At 44.4% G+C, this 22,668-nt stretch overlaps 1 protein-coding gene across 15 annotated transcripts in view; it reads right to left on the bottom strand.

Annotated features, from left to right (window-relative positions):
- Osbpl6 (oxysterol binding protein-like 6) overlaps positions 1-12,039 on the bottom strand; it is a 191,201-nt gene extending 179,162 nt beyond the window's left edge. For all 15 annotated transcript variants that reach the window (XM_087651709.1, XM_087651710.1, XM_087651711.1 and 12 more), the window contains 1 exon segment: positions 11,911-12,039. The gene's annotated coding sequence lies outside the window, so the exon portion shown is untranslated.
- Between the last annotated feature and the right edge of the window lie 10,629 nt (positions 12,040-22,668).

Raw genomic sequence — 22,668 nt, 5'->3', positions numbered from 1 at the left:
ATGCAGCAACTCCAACAACTCTGAAATCAGCCTAGGTGATCGCTGCCAGATGCATGGATTGGGAAATGCGCATACACAATGGAAGTCTACCCAGCCTAAAGGAGACGGAAACAACCTCACCTGCAAAAAGACAGATGCTCCTGGAGATCATAATAGTAAGCAAGGTAAGCTAGACCCAGAAACAGAAATACACAAATGTTGAATGCGTTCTCTCACGCGCAAATCCTAACTCTGTATATAAATCATTGTATGTATGTGTGTGTTCATATACACGTCTGCACCCGTGCGTGCATGCGTGCATGCATGGGTACGAGAGAGAGAGAGAGAGAGAGAGAGAGAGAGAGAGAGAGAGAGAGAGTTAGAAAAGGAAGTGTGGAAGTGTTTGGGGGAAAGGAGGGAGTGGTGTTTATAAGGGAAGGGGGGAAGTGAACGCAAGAGAGTGAATATGGTCAAAGTACATGATGTGCATGAACAAAAAAGTCTCTATTAGGCCTATCGCTGTGTGCAATCAATGCACACTAATAAAAGTTTAAGTAAATAAAACAGCAAGGAAGAAATTCCAAAAACAATAATGTTTGGTTACAGAGACAGTAGGAGGAAAAGGAGTTGGTGCAGGTTGACCTGGGGACAGGGAGGGACAGCACAGTTCTTTAGGGTAACACAACCATCCTGTCCCCTCCCACAGTGGTAAGCTCCTGTCACTGCAGAGCTGCACAGGACAACTGGTGCTAGGAAGACTGACCCCGAATGCCAACTGTGGACTTTGGATAATGACGTGTCCATATAGAGTCCACCGACTGGAACCAACACCCAGCAGTGGAACAGGTGCTGATGGTAGCTGTGAGAGTGTGTATCTATGTGCGTGTGCGTGTGCGTGCATGTGCATGAGTGTATGAGCATGTGTGTGTGTGTTTCAACTCTGCACTCTCTACTTGACTTTGCTGTGAAGTTAACACTGCTCCAGAGGAAAGAGTCTATGATGTTTTTAAGCTCTTAAAATTAAAAACTCTGGCAGGACAGTGGGTGATGCATGTCTTTAATCCCAGTGCTCGAGAGGCAGAAGCAGGTTGATCTCTGAGTTAGAGGCCAGCCTGGTCTACAGAGTGCATTCAGAACAGCCAGGGCTACACAAGGAAACCCTGTCTCAAACAAACAAACAGGGACAAAACAAAAAATTAAAAACACTACTGAGTAACAAATACAATTTGGAAAAAGTCTGCAGATTAGACTCAATTTTTAACTACGCTTTTAGCATACAAGCAATACAAGAGATTTGAAAATATACTTTTCCGTGTTTTTATATTTTTGTTCTATGTATGGTCTTATATCACTCTGAAGTTCAAAAGAGGCTTAGGTTATAACTTGCTGGTAGACCGTGTGCTTAACATACCTGATGCCCTGGTTCAATCACCAATGCTAATTAATTAATTAATTACATGGGGAAAAAGTATTTAAAAGCAAATAGAGCAGTTCCAAGCAGGAGTTAGTGACAAACCCTATAATTTCAGCCTTAGGATAGGACCTGAGGCCAGAGAATGTACAGTCTAAAGCCAGCCTGAGCTACAGAGCAGGACTCTGTCTCCGAAAACAAACAAATATACCAAGCCCACGAGGCTGAGAGACATAGCTCAGTAGTCCAGTAGCTGCCTAGAGCATTCACGGCCCCATGTTCAACCCCTAGCATGCCAGCAATTAAAATAGCAACACAAATAAAGCCAAGAGAAGCTTCTGGACTTCCAAAACAGTATCCAATTTTCAAAACAAATTTTGGGCCAGAGGAACACAGAGCACAGGAGGCAAGAAGGTATGGGGGACAACAGTGACACCCTGGGGACTTGTGAAGGATGGGGGAGGTGTCCTTAGAGGTAGACAGAGGCTAAGGCAGGTCGGGTATGGAATGGGCAATGACCTATGGCTGAGAAGACAAAAACAGACAGCCTTAGCCATCATTCCCAGAAGCAGCCTGGAGTGGGCTTGTCACCCCCTCAGAGGTTCAACAAGTGAGCCCAAACACACCAGGATTTCCAGCTTCGATCTTTCTCTTATGACAAACTAACTTGCAAAGAATCCTAAGACAGAAAAAATTTAAGAAAGATCACTGAATATAATGAAATTTTAATTTATACTTGACTTCCACGTCTCTTCTAAGGTCTACAGTACTAGTAAAAGAAGGTTAAACCTCATATCTGCAATCAATGAACAACCATAGGGGAGGAGAATGTAGGATCCCAGCATGGTGGCCCACCTCTGTAATCCTCAGGAGGCAGAGGCAGGAGGGTTGGAAGTTTAAGGCCATCTTTGGCTACAGAGTGAACTGGAGGCCAGCCTAGACTACGTAAGCATAAAATATCAATAACACAAGTTAGTTCACCTAATGTAAACATGAGCCTTACGTGGTGCTTAACATTTCGACTTCCCGTCTACAGAGGCACTCTACTGTCTGATCATTCCTAATACAAGGAAACGGGATCTGAGAGATCGCTGACCCAGGCTCGGTTGCTTTGCAAATGTAAGACGGGAATAGAACCTGGGTATCCACGATGCTCATTCCAGGGCCCTTCCTGTCAAATATGAACCACTTTGCTGAAAAGGGTCTACACTGACAAAACTTCCTAGGAGACAGCCTATTTCCACAGAGGAATACCCTGAAAGAAACCGATGGAATAGCAAAGAGAACGCAGTTTAGCATGACACCACGCTCACCTGGATCCAACACACTAGAGAATCTCCTAACAAAATGTAGTTACATGAAACCTGCTCTCAAAATTCCACTAGGAAATAGAAATTCCAGATACAGTAGCTAAAGATCACGTACATCCTGAAATCTCTCCAGGCTGGGAAGGTAAACAGAAGTCCTTCAGCTTCTTTCATGTGTCTTTCAAAAAAAAAAAATCAGCCTTCTGAGGTCACTACAATGCCCTCTCTTCTGTGACAGGCACTTCTCCAACCTTTCCCACTCACTTCTATCTGCTTTTGTTCTTCAAGTTTCCCAGCTTCAACACCAAAGACTCCCCACCACCCAACATGCTGTACCAAGCCTGCTGGATCCCCTGCCTCTCACCATCCACTTCTAAATAAACCTGTATGAAAGGAACAGAAAGACACATACACACAGAGACCGTCCTTGGAGCAGAAATGGTCATATTATTTTACTCAATAGATTTGGATGCATGGTTAATTCATGACTAGTGTATTTTATTTCTCTTTGGAAAACTTACTTTTCAGCATGGCAGCCAGCTCATAACTATTTGTGTTATTGCCAATGAGAGTCCTGCCAGCACATGGCTATTCTTCTAAGTTGAACGATCTACCGACTGTCCTTGCATTACCTCTCCTGCGTCTCACTATGCTGGGCTGTACATAGCTGGCATTCTTCAGAGGTGTGAGGACAAGGGCATGATGATGCAATCGCTCTTAAGAGAGTAGAACCCAGCAAAGACTTAGCAAGTAATAAAAACAAATTCCAGGGAATGTTTACAGGAATGAAGAGAGCTAAGAGAGGACCAGTGATGGCCAGAAATGAATCCCAGAACCAAAGACAATTAAACACTACAGATTCCTGGACCAGAGATAACTCACCCCCCTGGGGGGAGGGGTTACAGGTGATAAAGACGGTGACCTACAGCATCATGGTCTCCTCAGTTCTACTATGGCTGCACACAATCAGGCAGAGCAACTGCTGTCAGTCTCTGCGCCCTCCCAGTCCCAGGCTTCTACCATTACTGCCTTCCACATTTTTCCTCATTCCCATCCACCTGGGTCCTACTCCGTGTTCTGTGAGTCTCACCCGTGAGAACAGCTAGCTGGGAGAGCAATGACGGAAGCAGGGGAACTATAGAAAACCAAGATGTGTTAATACGTTCCAAAGGACAAAGGCTCCCCGTGTCCTTCTGCATGGACCTCTAACCTGCCAGGTTGTTAGTATCAGTGACTGTTTGTGGAAATAAGCATGTGCTTCCAGCAAGAGACTGACCCCACCCCGCCCCCACCCCACCCCCGATGTGATAACCCCAACGTTACAAGAAGTTCCACTGCTGACAAAACTCAACAAAACTGATCAGTGTGAAAGATCCCCAGGAGACTTTTTAATTGAATAGACAATGAATTCTTGCACTTAACAATCTAAAAGAAAGAATAGGGCACCGCAAGAAAACAAGTGTCTCTCCATATCCATCCGGACCCCATACTTTTCTTTCCAAGAGGCAATTGTCGTTTTGAGGTATTTTGGGGTTTTTTTGTTTTTGTTTTTGTTTTTGTTTTTTTGTTTTGTTTTGTTTTATGGAACAGCATTTACGGTTACAAGCGAAAGTGCGCTCGAGTTCATACTTGACAAGAAGAGTCATTTTCTAATATTTAACATGAACGGTCATTTTCTAACCTGTGCCCTGATCTGTTCTTCCAGCCTAGAGGTCTTCGAGTGCCAACAGTGTTCTGGGTAGTCTTGCACTTTCGATAGCAATCTGATTTTGTTTCTGCATCCAAATTATTTAGTCAGTTCAGGATAACTTTTAATGCTTCTTCCTTAATCAATACTATAATAAATTTCTACACAAATTCATCCTGCAAAGTATATTAATAGAGAAACCCCTCGAGGTCCCTAGAATAAATTTTTAACTTGGGGAGTTAATGCCGAATGATGCTATCCCTAGGTGTCACATCTGCCATCTTGTTCACCTAACTATAAACCATGACGCTCACTGATTTCTGAAAGCCATGTCACCATAATGCATGAAAAGGGTTATGATGCTTGCCAGTACAAGGAATTCAGTACTGTAAGCTCGCATTTCTCTCCTCAGGAAGCAAGCATGATTTTGCATTTATGTGCCACTTCTAATTAACTTTCTGTGAAATGAATGGTTTGTTTATTTCCTTTACCCTTTTCTACTGGGTTATCAGTCGTTTTTCTCTTCTTGATACATAGGAGCAATTTGGACATTAAGAATGCTGTGAACAGTCTCTAACAATAAATTTTATCTTCTGTCCGTTACATGTGTGATCTTTCATCACATGGGGCTAGAGCTCTTTTGTTTTTGTTTACATTTTATTGCTTTTATGGTTTCCAGGATATTTAAAGACTTTATTTTAATGGAGAGTCAAGTGGTTTTCAAAATACCTGCTCTTCATAGCTTCTGGGGTCCGTGTTTTGATTTCCTCTGTTGGTGAAAGACAGGTGAGGTCACGGTCTCCTCCGTCCCTTCTGCTGAGCCTTTACTTCACCATCTGCTTCTGTTGGGGTCAACTCTGTCCTCCTCCCCTGTGTTTCTAGGCGGCTTTTTTTTTACATGAGCCCTACATTGCAGATCTCTCTCTCCTCTCTCTCTCTCTCTCTCCTCTCTCTCTCTCTCTTTCTCTCTCTCTCTCCTCTCTCTCTCTTCTCTCTCTCTCTCTCTCTCTCTCTCTCTCTCTCTCTCTCTCTCTCTCTCTCTCTCGTGTAGCTCTTGCCTCAATTTGAAACTTACTGGGATCAAAAAGAATATATTAATGTCTTTTCACAATCCACGTGCCATTCAAACTGCGCCACTCTTTCTATTCCTGGGAAATTATACAATAAACACTGTTCAGATGCTCTGCCTGATGGAGTGAGAATATGCAAAAGCTTGTCTAGCTGCTATAGATAAACAGAAAGCAAAAATATGAACATAATTTAAAATAAATCCAGACTTTCAACTTTGTCTCCAGAAATAACACATGACAAAATATATTTACTTTAATGTTCCTTTAGTTACTTAGGTATCTAGTGTATTTATTCCGTGTGATACTGATTTACAACAACGAGATGAGGATGTAGCTCAGTGGTGGACCACTCACCTAGATCCCAAAGATCCCAGGTTCTATCCCCAACGCTACAATATAAATAAGTAAATAAAACTTAGCTCTAGTTTAGGGCATGTGAGGTAGCACCTACAGCTGAAAATTGAGGCCAAGTTTATTTTTAGTTTGACTTCTGAAAAAAAAGATTCTAAAAATAAATGGGTGTTACTTTTCCTTCTGCCTTTACAGGTTTGAAGGGGTGTCTCTATAAGAGGGAAGGCAAAACCGACATGTCAAGGTCCTATTCCTGGCCAAAGTGCCGCTGACTTTGTTAACATAAGCAGGCTGGCTGTCAAGGAAATGAAAGAGTAGCCAGTTCAGGAGGACTTAACTTTCCCCTTTGCCTTCCCACTACTGAACAAACTACGGTGCTATAGTTGGCCAAAAAGCAAACTCTCAGAGCTGGAGAGGCGGCTCAGTAGTTAAGCACACCTGCTGCTCTTGCAGAGGACCCTGGCTCAGTTCTCAACGTTCACAGGACGACCATCCATATCTCCAGCTTCAGGGAATCCCATGCATTTTTCTGTGGCGCACATACATGCATGCAGGTACTCATACACATAGAATAAAATAAATCCTTAAAAAGAACAAACACTAAAAACTACATACACACATTTTCATTTTCTAGTCAGACAAGAGAAAAGGCAAGGGGGAAATATGTAAATGCATGGATGTATGTCACAAGAAGAGATTAAAATCTCAGTCCCAGCTCACTTTCTCATTCATCTACCCTTAATTAGGGTAGGCTTTACTTCCTGTCCTCACTATCAGAATTCAGTTACTTGTCAAAGCTCAGCGTTATCTGCAGGGCCCTTGGGGTTAAGTGTGGGGCCTCCTTTCCTTAACTTGGAAAATACGAGGCACCGATAGTATGGGTTTTTCTATTGCGTTTTTCTTTCGGTGTGGTTTTGTCTTTCCTGCACCACTAAAGACAAACTCATGCCTAAGCATGACAGGCAAGAACTCTATCCACCCAGCCCCAGTACAGACAATGTTTAATCCCTTCTGGCTTGAAAAATCTACGAGCCAACTTAGCATGAGTCATTCGAGCATCAACAAAAATGTGACCATTTCTGCTGCCTGAATATTTTCTTCACATATTAGAAAGACAAAAAAAAAGACAAAACAAAACATCAAAAGGTGTGTGTCCTAGTTAGCTTTAACTGTCAATTTGTATAAGCCTCATCTGAGGAACTACCTAGATCAGACTGTAGGAAAGTGTCTTGATTATTAATGGATATAAGAGGAGCTAGCCCACTGCAGGCAGCACCATCCACAGACAGATGGTCTAGGCTGTATAAGAAAGCGAGCTAGGCAGAGCCTTGTAAGTGAGCCAGCATGCAGGACTTCTCCATGTTCTCTGCTTCAGGCTCCTGCCCGAGTTCCTGGTCTGACTTTCCTCTATGATGGACAGGGTGACTTGGAAGTGGAACCCAAATAAATCCTTTTCCTCCTGTAAGTTGTTTTTCATTCACAGTGCTTGTCATACCGATACGCAGCCAAAAATGACAATCTATCTCATTCCTTATAAATAAAAACCCAAGCAAGGAATGGCTGTAACCCCAATCTTCATGCAGCGGAAGCAGAGGATCTTGAGTCTGAGGTCAGCTTGGGCCACATAATTAGTTCAAGGCCAACCTGAACTACATAGGGAGAATCTGTCAAAACAGAAATAGAGCAAGGGAATAAATAAAAAGCTGGCACCCTTGTCTCCAAAGGGGAGCGCAGAAACTCTCTTATGACAGAGCTTTAGAGGGCTTACATTTATCAAGGAGGTATAACGAGACAATGTGACTGCATGTGTGTATGCTTGACAACTTTCAATCAGGGACATTAGGAGAGCCAGTCTAAAGGTCAGGCCTAATACATTATCTGTGTCCTTGGAAAGTGGCTATTAGCATCTTCACTCCGGGTATGCAGTGACTTAGAATCGGAAGTCCCCCACCCTCACGTTGCAAACCATGAATGTGAGGTTTGTCCTTCCTATCGAACCCTTCTCCTGTAACCCCAGGATTCCCTCAACTCTGTAGATCAATGACACCTTCCACGCCGACACACCACAGTATCCTATCAAGATATTTGTTTATGTTATATCCGTAGATGGACAATACAAATGAGTCTTCTGTTCTACACGTTCAATGACTTTCCTGCACCCACTCAGGTACATTAGAGGGTTCCTTCAGTGCAGGAACCTCACCACTCCTGAGGCTCCAAAGCCTCTGTGTTCAAACAGAAGTTGACAGGAACCAACTCATTAATTAACATCTGAATCCACTGGAGCTTCTCTAGCTCCCATGGTCAAACATCTCTGACTCTTTCCTCTCTTCCTTACCTAGGATCACATCACAAGCTCTAGATTATCTTCTCGGTGATTTAAAATTAACTCTTTCTCGGGGCTGGGGATTTAGCTCAGTGGTAGAGCGCTTACCTAGGAAGCGCAAGGCCCTGGGTTCGGTCCCCAGCTCCGGGGGGGGGGGGGGGGACCAAAAAAAAAAAAAATTAACTCTTTCTCATCTTCTCCAAACTTGAGAACTCTCGGATAACCAGGGTTCCTGCCTTGAATCCCTCTTCCTACCTTCTTTCTACCCATCATCCCCTGGACATCTGGAGCAATTTATCTGTTGGAAAATTGCCAATGTCTGCCTCCTCCATGGTCATACATTTCCTTAGTTCCAAGTAGCCCTCCTCCTCTCAGTGTGACCACTTCCTGCTCATCCTTCCTGCCAACATTCTTCACCAACACTTGGCAGTTCATGCTTATACACAAGGGCAGCTTCTTGTCCTTCAAATGACACCTTCTGGGTCTGGTGCCACAGAAGTTTGTTGTTGTGTGACAGCTCCAATGACCTTGTTTTCTTTTTCCTGAGAATTTTAAAATACCATCACTGGTTCATTGCAAGATGCACTGGTTTTCTTCTTAATAATATAACGATTATCTATGAACTGACCGCCCAGTCCTAAGTAAGATCACTGTGTGGAACTTTTAGCCACCTGTGGTCATCTCCCTGATCCCCCTAAACAACAACTGCACGTTTTTTAAACATTTATTTGGGGACATACGTGCCACAGCTTGAGTAGAGAGGTCAATAGACACCCTGTGGGAGCCAGTTCTTTCCTACCACCATATGGATTCTAGGGATCAAATTCAGGTCATCGGGTTTGCAACTGGCCTTTACCTGCTGAGCCACCTCGCTGGCCCCATCCCAAGTGTATTTTAGAACATGTATGTTAAAAAAAAAGTTTACTTGCTTATCTGTGTTAGCTGGTTTCCTTGGCTTCCCTGAGTAAGTAAGTATCTTGGAATAGAATGTGGCAATCTTTAGTAATTCAAACACTCACAGAACTCTTCAGCCCAGCAATTCTATCCCTTGGTATCTGCTCTGGAGAAATGTTTACACCTGTACCTAAGGAAACATAGTGCAATAATTTTTTTCCAGTGCAAAAGGAAGTGGCCACTGGCTGGAGAACAGAGAAACACTGTTTTAGGACAGAGATGGAATATTGTACAGCCATGGAAGTCAATTAGCTACTGCTACATACAACATGGCAACGATACAGTGTTGAGTAAGGGAGTTAAAAAAAAAAAACAGAAACAAAGGGATAATGATAAACTTTTTACTCCAAGATTTTTAAAGTCTAAATATGACTTAACTTTGACAGTAAACAAAAGCAAATTTTTCTTCTCTCAACAACTTGTAACTTGTCTTTCTTAAAGCGGATGAGGGCTGAAACATCTCCCACAGAACCTAGACTAATGTCTTCAATGAAGTAGGGACTTAATGAGTTATTACCAACTGAATGATCACACACGGCTAGTTAGCCAAGTATTGTAATAAAAATGAAACCTTCGGGCTGGAGAGATGGCTCAGTGGTTAAGAGCAACGACTGCTCTTCCAGAGGTCCTGAGTTCAATTCCCAGCAACCACATGGTGGTTCTCAACCATCTGTAATGGGATCCAATGCTCTCTTCTAGTGTGTCTGAAGAGAGCTACAGTGTACTCATATACATAAAATAAATGAATCTTTAAAAAAAAAAGTGAAACCTTCTTAGTCTTCTTAACTTCATGAGTGATCACATAAAGTTTTTGTTTACTTATAATTTACATAATCCATTTATAGTACCACTACAGACCTCTCACACACACACAAAAAAATTAATCTTGGACAGACTGCGTTTCTTACTGAAGCAATGTTAACTTAAGTATGAGTGAAATTCACTTGAGGTCAAATCAAAGGAGAGAAACGACAACTTCTATTACATGATTCTCTGAAATCAGAACTACAGTTCTGTCAAACAGAACTACAACATACTAAAACCAAGAGACATCTGATAAATCACCACAATTTGAAACAGAAGTCTCTCCCAAAGAATGCATCCACTGAATATATCACTGTCATTGACATAACTGAAATTTTTGGACAAAACCAAGAGGTTTTAAGGATGGTAAGAACAAAGGTTTTTAATTTCAAAATACCCTGTTAGCCTAAAAAGTATTTTGGGTAAAATATATTAAATGAGGAAGCCAATAACAGTTGTAATATTCCACCAATCAGGGCCTCCTTGTAACCCAATGAGGCATGCACATTTTCTGTAGGTGATTATAGCCGAGTTACACAGCATCTTCCCTTCGACCTTGGGAACCTGCTCGCTCCCAGAGTTACTGCTAGGTCTTCTGATTCATTTATTATGAGTCTTTGTACCTGCAATGCTGTACCAAGCACTAGATAGGAATATCAACATCATGAACTCACAGTACTCAAAACTGTAGAAATGCTTCCAAAAGCCAAGGGGGTGGGGGTGGAGAGGGAATATATAGAAACGTATGCAAAAACTTAAAAAGAGGAAAGTAAAGTGTAATAGTTTTAAGATGGGAAATTTAATTTTCCTTTGAAATACACATTTCTTTACGTCTGTGACATAACTATCGATTAATATGTATTTTTTAATTTAAGAAACATGTTCAAAATATTATTGTTAGGAGAAATTGCAATTGAATATAATATATGATTTATTAAATCTTGCCCAGTGATTCCAAAATGGAAATTCTTATTTTAAAAAAGCCTTATAGGACTTTCTGTCCAGAAGCGAGAAACAATTTGGCAACCCGGGGTTCCGTTTAGTTTCTGTCTTCATGTCCATTATGTAATGCTTTTCCCAGCTTTAGGTCTCTAGTTTCACCAACCTTTCAGGTAGATCACAGAATCGTCACAGAATCAGCATCTGGTCATAACTTTTAAAAGCAGCTTAAGATGTGCTTTACGGTGCGTCTGCATACGGTAGAGGCTTTTAGAAATCTGCGGGTGCCATTAGTTCTCCGCAGCTTCCTCCCCAGGTTTCCCATCCCTCCTCCCCCAGCGTCCCCGTCGACTCGATCTGCGGGCAGCTCCAAGCTCGACGCAGGGGAAGCACGTCCTGACTGCAATGCAAACCCTGTCCCGGTCTGAACCAGAGAAGGTAGCTCAGGCAGCGAGCGTGGACGCAGGCTGCAGGGAGGGCTGCAGGGACACCAGCCGGGGTTAGCCAGGAGTGCTCGCGAGGACAGTCCGCAGTGCACGCGCACAACCAAATCCGATGCACAACTTGCCCGGCCACTGCCCGCGGCTCCCGGATTCCCTGAAAGGTGCAGCGTAGGCGTCAGCTCTCGCAGGCGCGGGCGCTTTCACCCGCACCGGTTCGGTTCTCCGCCGACAATTACATCAGTCCTCCCGGCCCCGACTTCCATTCCCAGCCAGCCGGCCCGGGGGTGAGGGCAACGGGGATGAAGAACTGCCGCGGGGGGCGGAGAAGGAGGGCAGAGAGTAATGCGTGTATCAGGAAGCCGGATTCCCCGGCAGCCACGGGAAGGGCGGGCGGGCGGTGAGCGGGGACCGTGACACCGGTACCCCCTCCCACTCTGACCACATTGGGGACCGATTCGTCCACCCTCGCTTCCGCGCTACCCAGCCGAGGAGCCTCCGGAGACGGCGATGCCTTGGGGGCCTGGGGCTGCGGCTGCCCACCAGCGTATCGCCAGGGTCCTCGGCCCTCTGGACGCGCACAATGCCCCCGGGCCGCGCAGCAAGCACCGGGTATCCACCCCGCGGCCGAGAGACACTTACCTGCAGGGCGAGCCGTAGGTCGCCGTGGGAGATGGCCCGTGCGATCCGCCCGGCGCGCAGGCTGGAGGAGGCTCCGGAGGCGCGGAGGACAGGCGCTGCCTGTGCGGTGCTGTGGTCTCCAGCGCGGACAGCGGCGGCCGCGCGGCGCCTCCAGTGGTCCTCCGCGCCGCAGCCCCTCCTCTCCCACGGGCGGGGCGCGCTGGCGGGGCGGCGCTCCGGGCTCCCCGCCCCCGGCTCCGGAACACCCGCCAGTCCAGATCGTTCCCGCGGGCTCCATGGTGTCCTGCTCTGCTCCCACCGCGCCCGCTTCGTGCGGGCTCTAGCGCCGGTCTCGTCCCTGCCGGGCGCCCGCGGGAATCCGTGGGGTACCGAGATCAGTCACCCGCCAGACCCTGCCCGAGAGAGATAGGCCCCCCGCGTGTCCAGTCCAGCCGCGGCGGGAGCGCTGGGCTGGAAAGAAGAGGCCGAGAATGACTGCAGCGCTCCGGCCATGGAATGGTGGGAGACGGCTTCACCGGGAACTGCAGTCTGACGGCCTCCGCTCTGCGAGACCAAGCCCCTGGCCCTCGGCGCCCTTCGGAGGCCTCATTCAATAAACAAACAATAAGTGCAGGCTCTCTGCCCTGCGAACTCCCAGTCCAGGAGAGACACTTGGAATGTGGAAGGAAGGGCCAATGGCCTTAAGTCCCTGGCAAAGCCCCGCAGTGTCGGTGCAGCCTCCTTACACCCTTCCCACCTAGCAACTTCCACACTTAAGCTATTCCTGGCACGCGTCCAAGACCAGATTGATCTAAAGGCAAATTTGCACGGAGGGAGGGGGTAGTTTAAATATTTGCACAGACGTTTCTTCTGTAAAGGGATAATTGAAGAATGTCCCTGTATCAAGACGTTTCTGTCATCAACAACTTCAAGGGAACAAATCCAGACAACTGGGCCAAACAGGAACTCTTAGAGCGCTCTAGCTCGTTTGAATTGGAAGGGGGTCGAGTTCCTTTAAACACTGATGATCCTGTCCCCTACTGAGATAGTCCCGATGACGTTTCACAGTTGTCAGTGCTGATAGGATTCTGGTGTGCTCTGACATACCTCTGAGCACTCTTGCCGACTTATCATTTCTCTTGAGTCTCCTTATATGTGGGATTAACTTCTTCTATCCCGAGTAATGACCATCTTAAAATAACAAATGCTGGACCTCATGACACATGGCAGTCTCACCCCAGTTTCCTCCCTGTGGAAACAGTCTCCACACGGGAGCCATAAGGTTGGTGAACTTCACTCGGTTATAGCTCCTTTTCCATCTGGGTCCCAGTGTGGCGGTAACTACTGAAAAACAGCTTTCACACTCAGACATAGGCAGCCGTGAAAGATATCAGACGGTGAAAGGAGACCAGAGAACTCTCAGTCTTTATCTAAAAAACGTCCTCTCAAAATTTTTCACATCACCCCTATTAGCGGAATCATAAACTACCCAAGGATCTGGGGGAGCTACCAAAACCCACACCTCACAATTTATTGCATGTATCTCTTTGCTATTCTCTTCCATGGCATTGTTTGGAAGACAAATTTAATACCTCAGAGGGAAACATCTCCTGCCTGTCTTGTTGACTAATGGCCAAATGAGCTGCAATGGCGCTACTCCATCCATCTAGGACAGCGGGTGGATTAAAGGAAGCCAGGTGTGTGTATAGAGCTGCATATCAAAGCCAGTTTCACCACTCTGGCTGTGTATCACAATATTTAGAAAACTCAGCCTGGCAGAGAGGTGTAAATATGAGGAATGGACTCTACCCCGTTCTCCAGCTACAGAAGTACCGTTGCTCCAAAAAGTGCCATCACAAGTCAGATGTTAGCTAAAAGGATCTCTGCTCCTGCAACCCATCCCTTTTATTTGTCTCAGAGAGGGACTTTTTCTGTGAAAAAAGATAAGGATGTTCTTAAATGCCCAGTGCTATTCCATTGCATGCAAATGAACTGAGCCGCACTTGAATCACCACAGTCCCACCATCAATTCATCCCCTCACACATCTGCTTTCATTGCAGGTTTCTATCGGGTGCTATTTTGGCTGGGTTTACTTAAAAGGCTGAAAAGCTTGCTAGTACTTCATTGAAAGATGCAACCCCAGGGCATTGTGTATGGAGAAGTGGTGAAGTGAAACTCAAGCTGAGAGACTGGCCAGGTGTTTGCCGAGGGAGTTATCTGGCCCTTTTGAATACACCAGAGAAAGAAGTCCTATACCTTGTCATCAGAATGTTTGGACTGGATTGTTGTTCGGGCTACTTGGTAATGCTGAGAACTGTGCTTCCTCAAGTCTCCATTCCTGTCTGTTTACAAGTCTATGTCTGAGAAGCAAAATTAACACAGCAGATACTACATTTCAAAAGTCATGGGGTCGGGGATTTAGCTCAGTTGTAGAGCGCTTGCCTAGGAAGCGCAAGGCCCTGGGTTCGGTCCCCAGCTCCGGAAAAAAAAAGAACCAAAAAAAAAAAAAAAAGTCATCATTGGTTCATAGTGGCAAAAGATAAAACACCATTTGGAAAGGATGAAAACGAGGTTCGAGGTACATGTCCTCACTCTTCCCTGATAGCTCTGGAATGACTAGAGGCCAGCTAACTGACTTAACAGAGACTCACAGGGTGTGGGGTCACAGCAGCCCTGTCCGCAGTCCCTCTCTAACAGCAGGATGTGCGTGTTTTCCCGGCTAGTTTGGACTCTCTTACCTGTGTCAAGGCTGATCTTCAGTCCTTCACCCCCCTCTTTGAGACTTTTCCATCTCCTCTCAGAAATGTGAAGATGACTCCTTATGACAAATTTCCTATTACAAACACTCCCATTGGCGCTGGATTCCCCAAGATCCCCTGTTTGAAGAACCTTTAGCCTGAGCTGAACTGCTTCCTTCTTGCAGTAAGGCAGGTAGGTGGGAGCGGGTGTGGCAAATGGGAGTTGAGCTGCTGAGAAGCAAAGAGAAAGGGGGAGGTGCTCTAAATGTGCTTGATACGAGAGGCAGAATTACCCATCATTTGACATTGTGTTGCTTTATAGAAGAGATTTAGCTTTGACACTGTGTAACTATTCGGGAATTATTAGTAAATATCCTGTATTAGTAAATAACTCATATAACCAAAATGAACAATTACTTGATCTTTCGTAGGGTATCATTTTGGCTTCTAGAATAGAATATAAATCAAACATCAGTCAGAAAATTCTGACCGTACTTTCTCCCAGCTGTGGAAGAATCCTGAGTTTCTCATTAGGATACAAATTTAAGCATACAAATGAGCATTCCACTTTTAAGTTACTTTTTAGAGAATAGAGGTACACTTTGAAACAGATTTATCAGGGCTAGCAAGGGGTGGGTGAGGAGACTTGCTACCACGCCTGATGACCTGAGCTATTTTCTGAGACTCACATGGTAAGAAGAAAACCAATACCTACGAGTTGTTCTCTGACATCCATACCCACACATGGTGGGCATACATGCACACAACCCTCCGGAGGAAACCCCATGCGGAAAAAAACAAATATATGTAATTTTTAAAAGATGTATGTGTATCTGTGTGTGTGTATCTCTGTCTCTCTATGTCTCTCTGTCTCTCTGCCTCTCTCTCTCTGTGTATCTCTGTCTCTCTCTGTCTCTCTGTCTCTCTGCCTCTCTCTCTCTCTGTGTGTGTCTCTCTGTCTCTCTGTCTCTCTGTCTCTGTCTCTCTGTCTCTGTCTCTCTCTCTCTGTGTGTCTCTCTGTCTCTCTGTCTCTCTGTCTCTGTCTCTCTGTCTCTGTCTCTGTCTCTCTCTCTCTCTGTGTATCTCTGTCTCTCTCTGTCTCTCTGTCTCTCTGCCTCTCTCTCTCTGTGTGTCTCTCTGTCTCTCTGTCTCTCTGTCTCTGTCTCTCTGTCTCTGTCTCTCTCTCTCTCTCTCTCTCTCTGTGTGTGTGTGTGTGTGTGTGTGTGTGTGTGTGTGTGAGTGAAGCCAGAGGCATCAGATCCTCACGAAGCTGTAGTGACAAGCAATTTTAAGACATCATAATGCGGGTGCTGGGACAGAATTCAGATCCTCTGTAAGAGCAGTAACTGCTGATCCATATCTCCAACCGCTCACGTATTTTGGAGTATCAAGGAGCATAGTAGGAAAAGCAAAGAGCCCACTCTTGACACACTGAGTTCTTAGGGGATGGCCGCCCTGGTTTCTGGGGCTTCCAGGTGAGAAGAGTCTTCCTCTAGCCTTCCTTACAGCCTGCTTGGCAGATTTGGTGGTGGCTTTGCATGTATACATGTCCCACCCATCCTGAAGCTGACGAAAAGCTTCCCCTAAATCTCATATACTGTTGAGTCCACTCTTCCCAAGAAGACTGTCATCAGGAAGCTGAGTTCTTGAGAAGTCTAACCTGGCAATACGGCCCCACATCCTTCACGCCCTCATTGTCATCATCTCCTGGAGTGGTTTGCTGATCCAGACCAGATAATACCACTGTCTTTATTTCAGAATGAACCTTCTGTTCAAACAACCTTCACTCAACTTCAAAAAGGATGAAGAATTGAGTATTGTTGAGCTTACACGAACAGATCAGCTCATCCTGCTGAAGGCAGGAGAGAGTGATAACTATTTGTTCCTTTATTTAATTCAATAAATATATTCAAATGGCCAGTATGGATTAGTCACTGTTCTTGGGATTAAGCTATTATAAGTAATTTGCCCTGAAGAAGTTCACCTTCAGAGATAGCAATTTACTCGATAGATAAATAAATTCTAAACCAGAAACTCATAGATAATACAGGATGTAGAGCATAAGTAACAGGGATGGGAAAGGATTGTCGAATAGCCAATTAATACAATAATGAGGCAGGTCACCGGAGGTCCCCACTCCCACTCCACTCTACATTGTAATGTACGTGCCTGTGTTCCAGCAAGGGGAAGACCAACCAGAGTGCCTGGCACAGTGGATGAAGGAGTATATAATGGGCCAGATCACAAAGGGCCTGAAAGCCACTACTCTAGCTGCTGTGTTGAAACAGACACTACAGGAGCATGGGTGGGATCAGAGAGGGGCCTCGTTCATTTAGTTCAGGGATTAAGGCGCTGTAGGGCCAGCTAAGGCTATGATAAGGAGAAATAGAATTAACAATGCATTATACAGGGGTAGCCACTTTGTTGTTTTTTCTGGTGGGCTGGATTCCTGGTGGATTAGGTGATGATGGTATTTAAATGACTTCGGAATGAGACTTGTTTTCATCACATTAGAGTAGAAACACTCCCCTGGTCAAGAGTATAGAATCTCTGGCTTGGGTGGAGGACCAGCATCCCTGCTGAGTCTGAGTCGGGTCAATCCCGTTGGCTAAGGGACTACTCCTGCAAAGGAGGACTGGTCCCAAGCCCCACCACAGAGATAGGTGGAATAACTAGTGTTTTAATGACACTTACTTTTCCTCCCCAGAGTCAATAGCTAATTGGTTGGCTGCAGCTTTGTAAGTCTTCTGGCTTTTTTGACTTATTTAGGAAAGCAAAACTTGTTTCTTCTTTCCATCCCTCCTCTAGGCGTGCTTTCCTTAATGTTTTGGGTTTGCCCAATATTTTAGGGCTCCTAACTCTCTAAAGTCTCCTCTGTCATTTGGCTGCCTGTTGGGCATGTGACTGACTTCCTCCATGTCAGCTGACGTGGCTTGCCCCACTCTCTACTTCTCTCCTCCATTCTCCAGAGAGCTGTTGAGTTCACATCTGTCCTGTCTGGGGCTTCCTTTTAAATTAATAAAATTCTTATTGAGCTTCTAGTTGAGCCCACTCTTAAATTATTTTATTAATGAGACCAAGAACCCCAAGAAGGGAATACAAGTTTCCCCCATATCACCTGATGATCCAGATAGGAACACCAAAATTCCAATAACAATTAAATTATTCACTAAGTGAGGTTGAGAAAGAATGAAAGGGTCTTTGGCTTCCTGTGCAGGTAGCACTCGTTACTGATGAAGATGCTAATATCTGAGAGTGGTCATTACACACACACACACACACACACACACACACACACACACACACATTACTGATGAAGATGCTAATATCTGAGAGTGGTCATTACACACACACACACACACACACACACACAGGGATGTGCAGGAGGGAGGGAAGGACAGAGGGAGAGAGGGAAGGAGGGAGGGAGAGAGAGATTGTTGAAGGAAATCAACCACATGTATCTCACCACTTGCTTCTCTGAAGTCTTAGTGAAAACTTCTAACATATTCCTTCTGCCTATAGGCCAGATTCTTCCTTTCCTTGTTATTGAATCAGTCCTTCTTGGACAAGCCCCCTTTCCTCCAGATAAGCTAAAAGAACAAGAACTCAGCCTGCTTTTTTTGTTTTGTTTTGTTTTGTTTTTTGAGAAGGATCCTTGCTGTGAAGCCCCCAGGATAGGCAAAAATTCTCACAGTTCCTTCTTCTCCCTGCCAAGTGCTGCTTGGTTTGGGGCTGGGACTGAACCCAGGGACTTGCTCTTGGCTCGATCACTGAGTCCATTCTGAGTCTCAAGAACTCACCAGTTCTTGGTCCTCAGTGGTGCTGTGGATTTGAAATTTCTCTATGAACATAACAATAAATGCTGTAAACGGGAGGCAAGTCATTGCCTCTCTCTGGATGACTTTGAAGGATTATCTCCCTGTCTTTGTCTGCAGTCATTATTACTACTGGAAGGAGTGGGTCAGGCCTTGTTGGGTGTGGTGAGATCCCTTAGCTGATTCCAAGAGTTCACGTTTTAAAGATACTGAATCCAGAGTGAGAAAGTATCTTTTCTAATCTCTTTTCATTTAGGGTAGCTCACCTCGGGAACGAGTCTCCATTTAGCATCCCTACCAATCTCCCATCTTAACAATCAGTAAGCATTACAGACTCAAGCTGTTGGCATCTGGAATTTAACAAAACGTTGTGTTGGTTGGTCTCATAGCAATCGTTTCAGGGGTCTATTCCTGTGGTAGAGCTTATTTTCAAAATGAATTTATTGAGAGGTGGGTATGATGGCACACACCGCACGTCCCAACTACACAGCAAGCTTGAAGCCAGCCTGGTCTACATGCTAAGTTAGACCTTGTCTTAAAAAAAAAGAGAGAAAAAACATAAATAAAGGAGGAGAGTAATCCATACGAGGGGCTGTTTGTTTGTGGTGCTGGGGGGCAGTGTCAAATCAAGGTGCCACCTATGCAGAATCACGTGTTCTCCCAAGATTTTTTTCTTCCCCCACCCCTGTCCCCCACGTTTGTTTTTGTTGTTCTTTTGAGTTAGGTTCTCATCTGGACAGCCCAGGCTGGCCTGCACCTTGTACAACTGTCTTGTACAACTCAGTCTCCTGAATGATGGGGTGACAATATTGTGCTACCCATTCCTGGCTGTTAAGGATATTCTTCGAATCTATTTTAAAATGACCCTAAGAATCTATATGAGAAACACATTGTCATGGTCCATGTTTATTGTGAGGTGCTTAGAGTTCATCGGTCACTGAGACGCAGCGGGCAGAGGGCCCCTCTCTGTCCCAGCTGGGGGCTGCAGCTGATTGCCTCAGAACACCGAACTCTGGAAAGTTAGTCTGCTGTATGATTGAGCCTGGGATCAGAAAAGGAGGGAAATCTCATCGTTATCATTATCTTATCATTAGATAAGGCTCTTGTCTTAGTTACTTTCCTATTGCTGTGACAAACTACTATGACTGGGGCAACTTATAAAATACAGCATTTAATATGGGGTTGTGGTGTCAGAGACCTAGACTCCATGATGGCAGAGCACAGTCATAGTGCCAGGGTTAGCAGAGAGTTTGCATCATGACGTGCAAGTAGGCGGCAGAGAAAGAAAGACACTGGGAAACCTCAAAGCCAGCCCCCAGCAACACACCCACTCTAGTAAAAGCCACGCCTCCTAATCCTTTTCAAACAATGCCAACTAGGGACCAAACAGATGAGCCAACGGGAAGCATTCAAACCAGCACAGCTTTGAATCTGAGTGGAGCGGGATGGCAATGTGAGAATTGGGCAAGTCCTGGCTTATGGTTTCTAGAGATTGGGGAACATTAAACAACTGTCATGTGCCAAATCAGCAGGCTAGACATCTTTGCACTGCCTTTATGTTGGCATCCTTTTCTGCAAAACGGCGTGTTAAAAACTGCTTCGTTTTCAGTAGCCTCTTGAATTGGTTATTCTGCTGTCCCACAGTCAGGAGAGGTGGCACACAACTATAGTCCCCACACTCCCAAGACTGAGGAGGGAAGATCAAGAACTCACACCTGGTCTGGTGTGATGGCGCACACCTTTAGTCTCAGCACATGGAAAATAGAGGCAAATGGATCCCTATGAGTTCAAGGCCAGCTGGGTCTACAACGTAAAACCCAGCCTAAAACAACAACCACCACCACAACAACAGCAACAGACAAAAAAAAAAAAAACCAACCCAAACCAAAACAACAACAACAACACACAAAAACCAAACCAAACCAAAGCAAAAAAAAAAATAATAATAAAAATAAAAAATAAAAAAAAATACCAGAACCTAAAAGAAAAGGTTCAAGACCAGCATTGACTATATGGTAAATCCTTGCTCTAAAAACCTAAATCCACTGGTGATACCTTGAATCTGAGCTCTCACTCAAGGGAAGAATCTTGATTCTAATCACCACTTACATTTTTAATTTTTTATGGGATGAGGTTAATATAGGGTCTTACTTTCAGCCCAGGTTGTCCTGGAATTCATTCTGTAGCCCAAGCTAGCCTTGAATGCTTGGTGAGCTCCCTGAGCACTGGATTACATCCAGGTTTAATTTTTTTTTTAAGATTTACTTATTTAATGTATCTGAGTACACTGTAGCTGTCTTCAGACACACCAGAAGAGGGCATCGGATCCCATTACAGATGGTTGTGAGCCACCATGTGTTTGCTGGGAATTGAACTCAGGACCTCTGGAAGAGCAGTCAGTGCTCTTAACCACTGAGCCATCTCTCCAGCCCCCAGGTTTAATTTTTATTCTAGGACCAAGTAACACTTCATTCCATAAAATAGAGTAAGTGTCCATTTTTAAAGTAGAAATACAAATGCCATATTTAGAACAACTAAGGCTATCTCATGTTTTAAGCTATAACTTTAGGGTAGCTTCTGAGGTTGGTGATTGGATAAAACTTGTCCTAGTGGCACAAATGCACAGCACACTATGATGCTTAACATGGGGGAACCTTTCCCTTGTGCAGCACACCATGACACTGACGCTGGTGGAATCATTCCTTATCACCTTGACATGGTATCAAATGATGCATGATGGACCAGGGTATAGTTTATCTCAGTAGGGAAAAATTAAAAATAGTAAGGCTGACATTTTACATTTATGCGATTGAAACAGCGTACCGCTAAGAAATATCAAACTTACGTAACCTGAAAGTGGTTGTTAAAGTCTTTAATCCTTTCCAGAACTGTGTAGTTTAGGCAGGATTTTAAATCCCACATTGTTGTGATTTCCGTAATCAAAAGCATTGATTTGCATTGCCCATGATCTGCTGAAAATAGATGTTAGCAAGTACAACAGAGCTAACATATGTCATTAAGAATTAGACCTCATTGTTTCTGCAAAAATGATTGAATCTGCTAGTGCAGGATTTATAGCAATTTTTCAAATAGGAACAGTTTCAAAGACTAGCTTTTCCCAAGATATTTCCCCAAGGACATATCCTAAGAGAACTCCCATTTGGTGTGTAGATAAAATGATTGTTCACATGGATAATTCAGTGGGGGGTAGCAAAAGCTACCCCATCTTACTGATGCCAACACACTCATTAATTTTCTTCCACCAACCTTTGGAAGTGTTGTGCGCAGAGGAAACCTCATAAAACCTAGTTTCCCCTATTTTAAGCTTTTTAAAGGACAGTGGGGTATTAAATCCTATTAAAATGCATTAAATTGAAATATTTTTATTGCCCTTTAAGAAAGTTTTTCCATAGCACATTAAGCTTAGGCACACTTTAATCAATTATCAAGGGATATTTTCAAAACTATTTTAAAAATGACAGGAGATGGCCAGAGAAACCTCATCTCATTAAAACAACGACAAAAAACAAAACAAAGCAAAGCAAAACAAAACAACAATCAAACAAACAAAAAGACAGGAAATAAAAGGCATTTTCCATATTTGATTTTGAGTCACAGTGTAAATTCCTGACTCAAAGATACCTTTGACTAGTGACTGTTCCAAACTAATGACTGTAATATGTAATAAATTAAAGTAAAAATACAAACTAAAAGTCACAAGGGGTATGACTGTATTCAGTAAGATGAACTTTTCTGAGAGTCAGAAACAGAAAATGCGTCTCACATAGCCCTTGTCCTTGTTTTTCATTGTTGGGAGAAACACTGACCACAGAGTAGCTAAGGGAGGAGTGAGTTTATTTGGCCCACACATCCTTAAGTCATGGCAGGAACTCAAGCAGGAGCTGAGGCAGGAACAGCAGAAGAAGGCTGCTTACTGGCTTGCTCCTAATGGCTTGCTCATCCTGCTAAATCATACAACCCAGGACCACCTGCCCTATGATGGCACCATACACAGTGAACTGGGTCCTTTAACGTCAATCATTAGTCAAGAAAATGTCCCCATAGGCTCACTTAAAGTCCAGTCTGATAGTGGCATTTGAGATTCTCTTTTCCCAGATAACTCTAGGTTGCATCATGTTCACAAAATCCCACCAGGACAGGTCTGCTGGACTCTTTGTAGAGCATGGAAGCCCCAGATTGCTGCTGCTGCTGCTGCTGCTGCTCA

This window comes from Rattus norvegicus, chromosome 3 (assembly GCF_021556685.1).
Source record: "Rattus norvegicus strain SHRSP/BbbUtx chromosome 3, alternate assembly SHRSP_T2T, whole genome shotgun sequence".
NCBI classification, from domain to species: domain Eukaryota; kingdom Metazoa; phylum Chordata; class Mammalia; order Rodentia; family Muridae; genus Rattus; species Rattus norvegicus.
The sequence above is the reverse complement of the archived record's forward strand: the minus strand, read 5'-3'. Positions and strand labels throughout refer to the sequence as shown.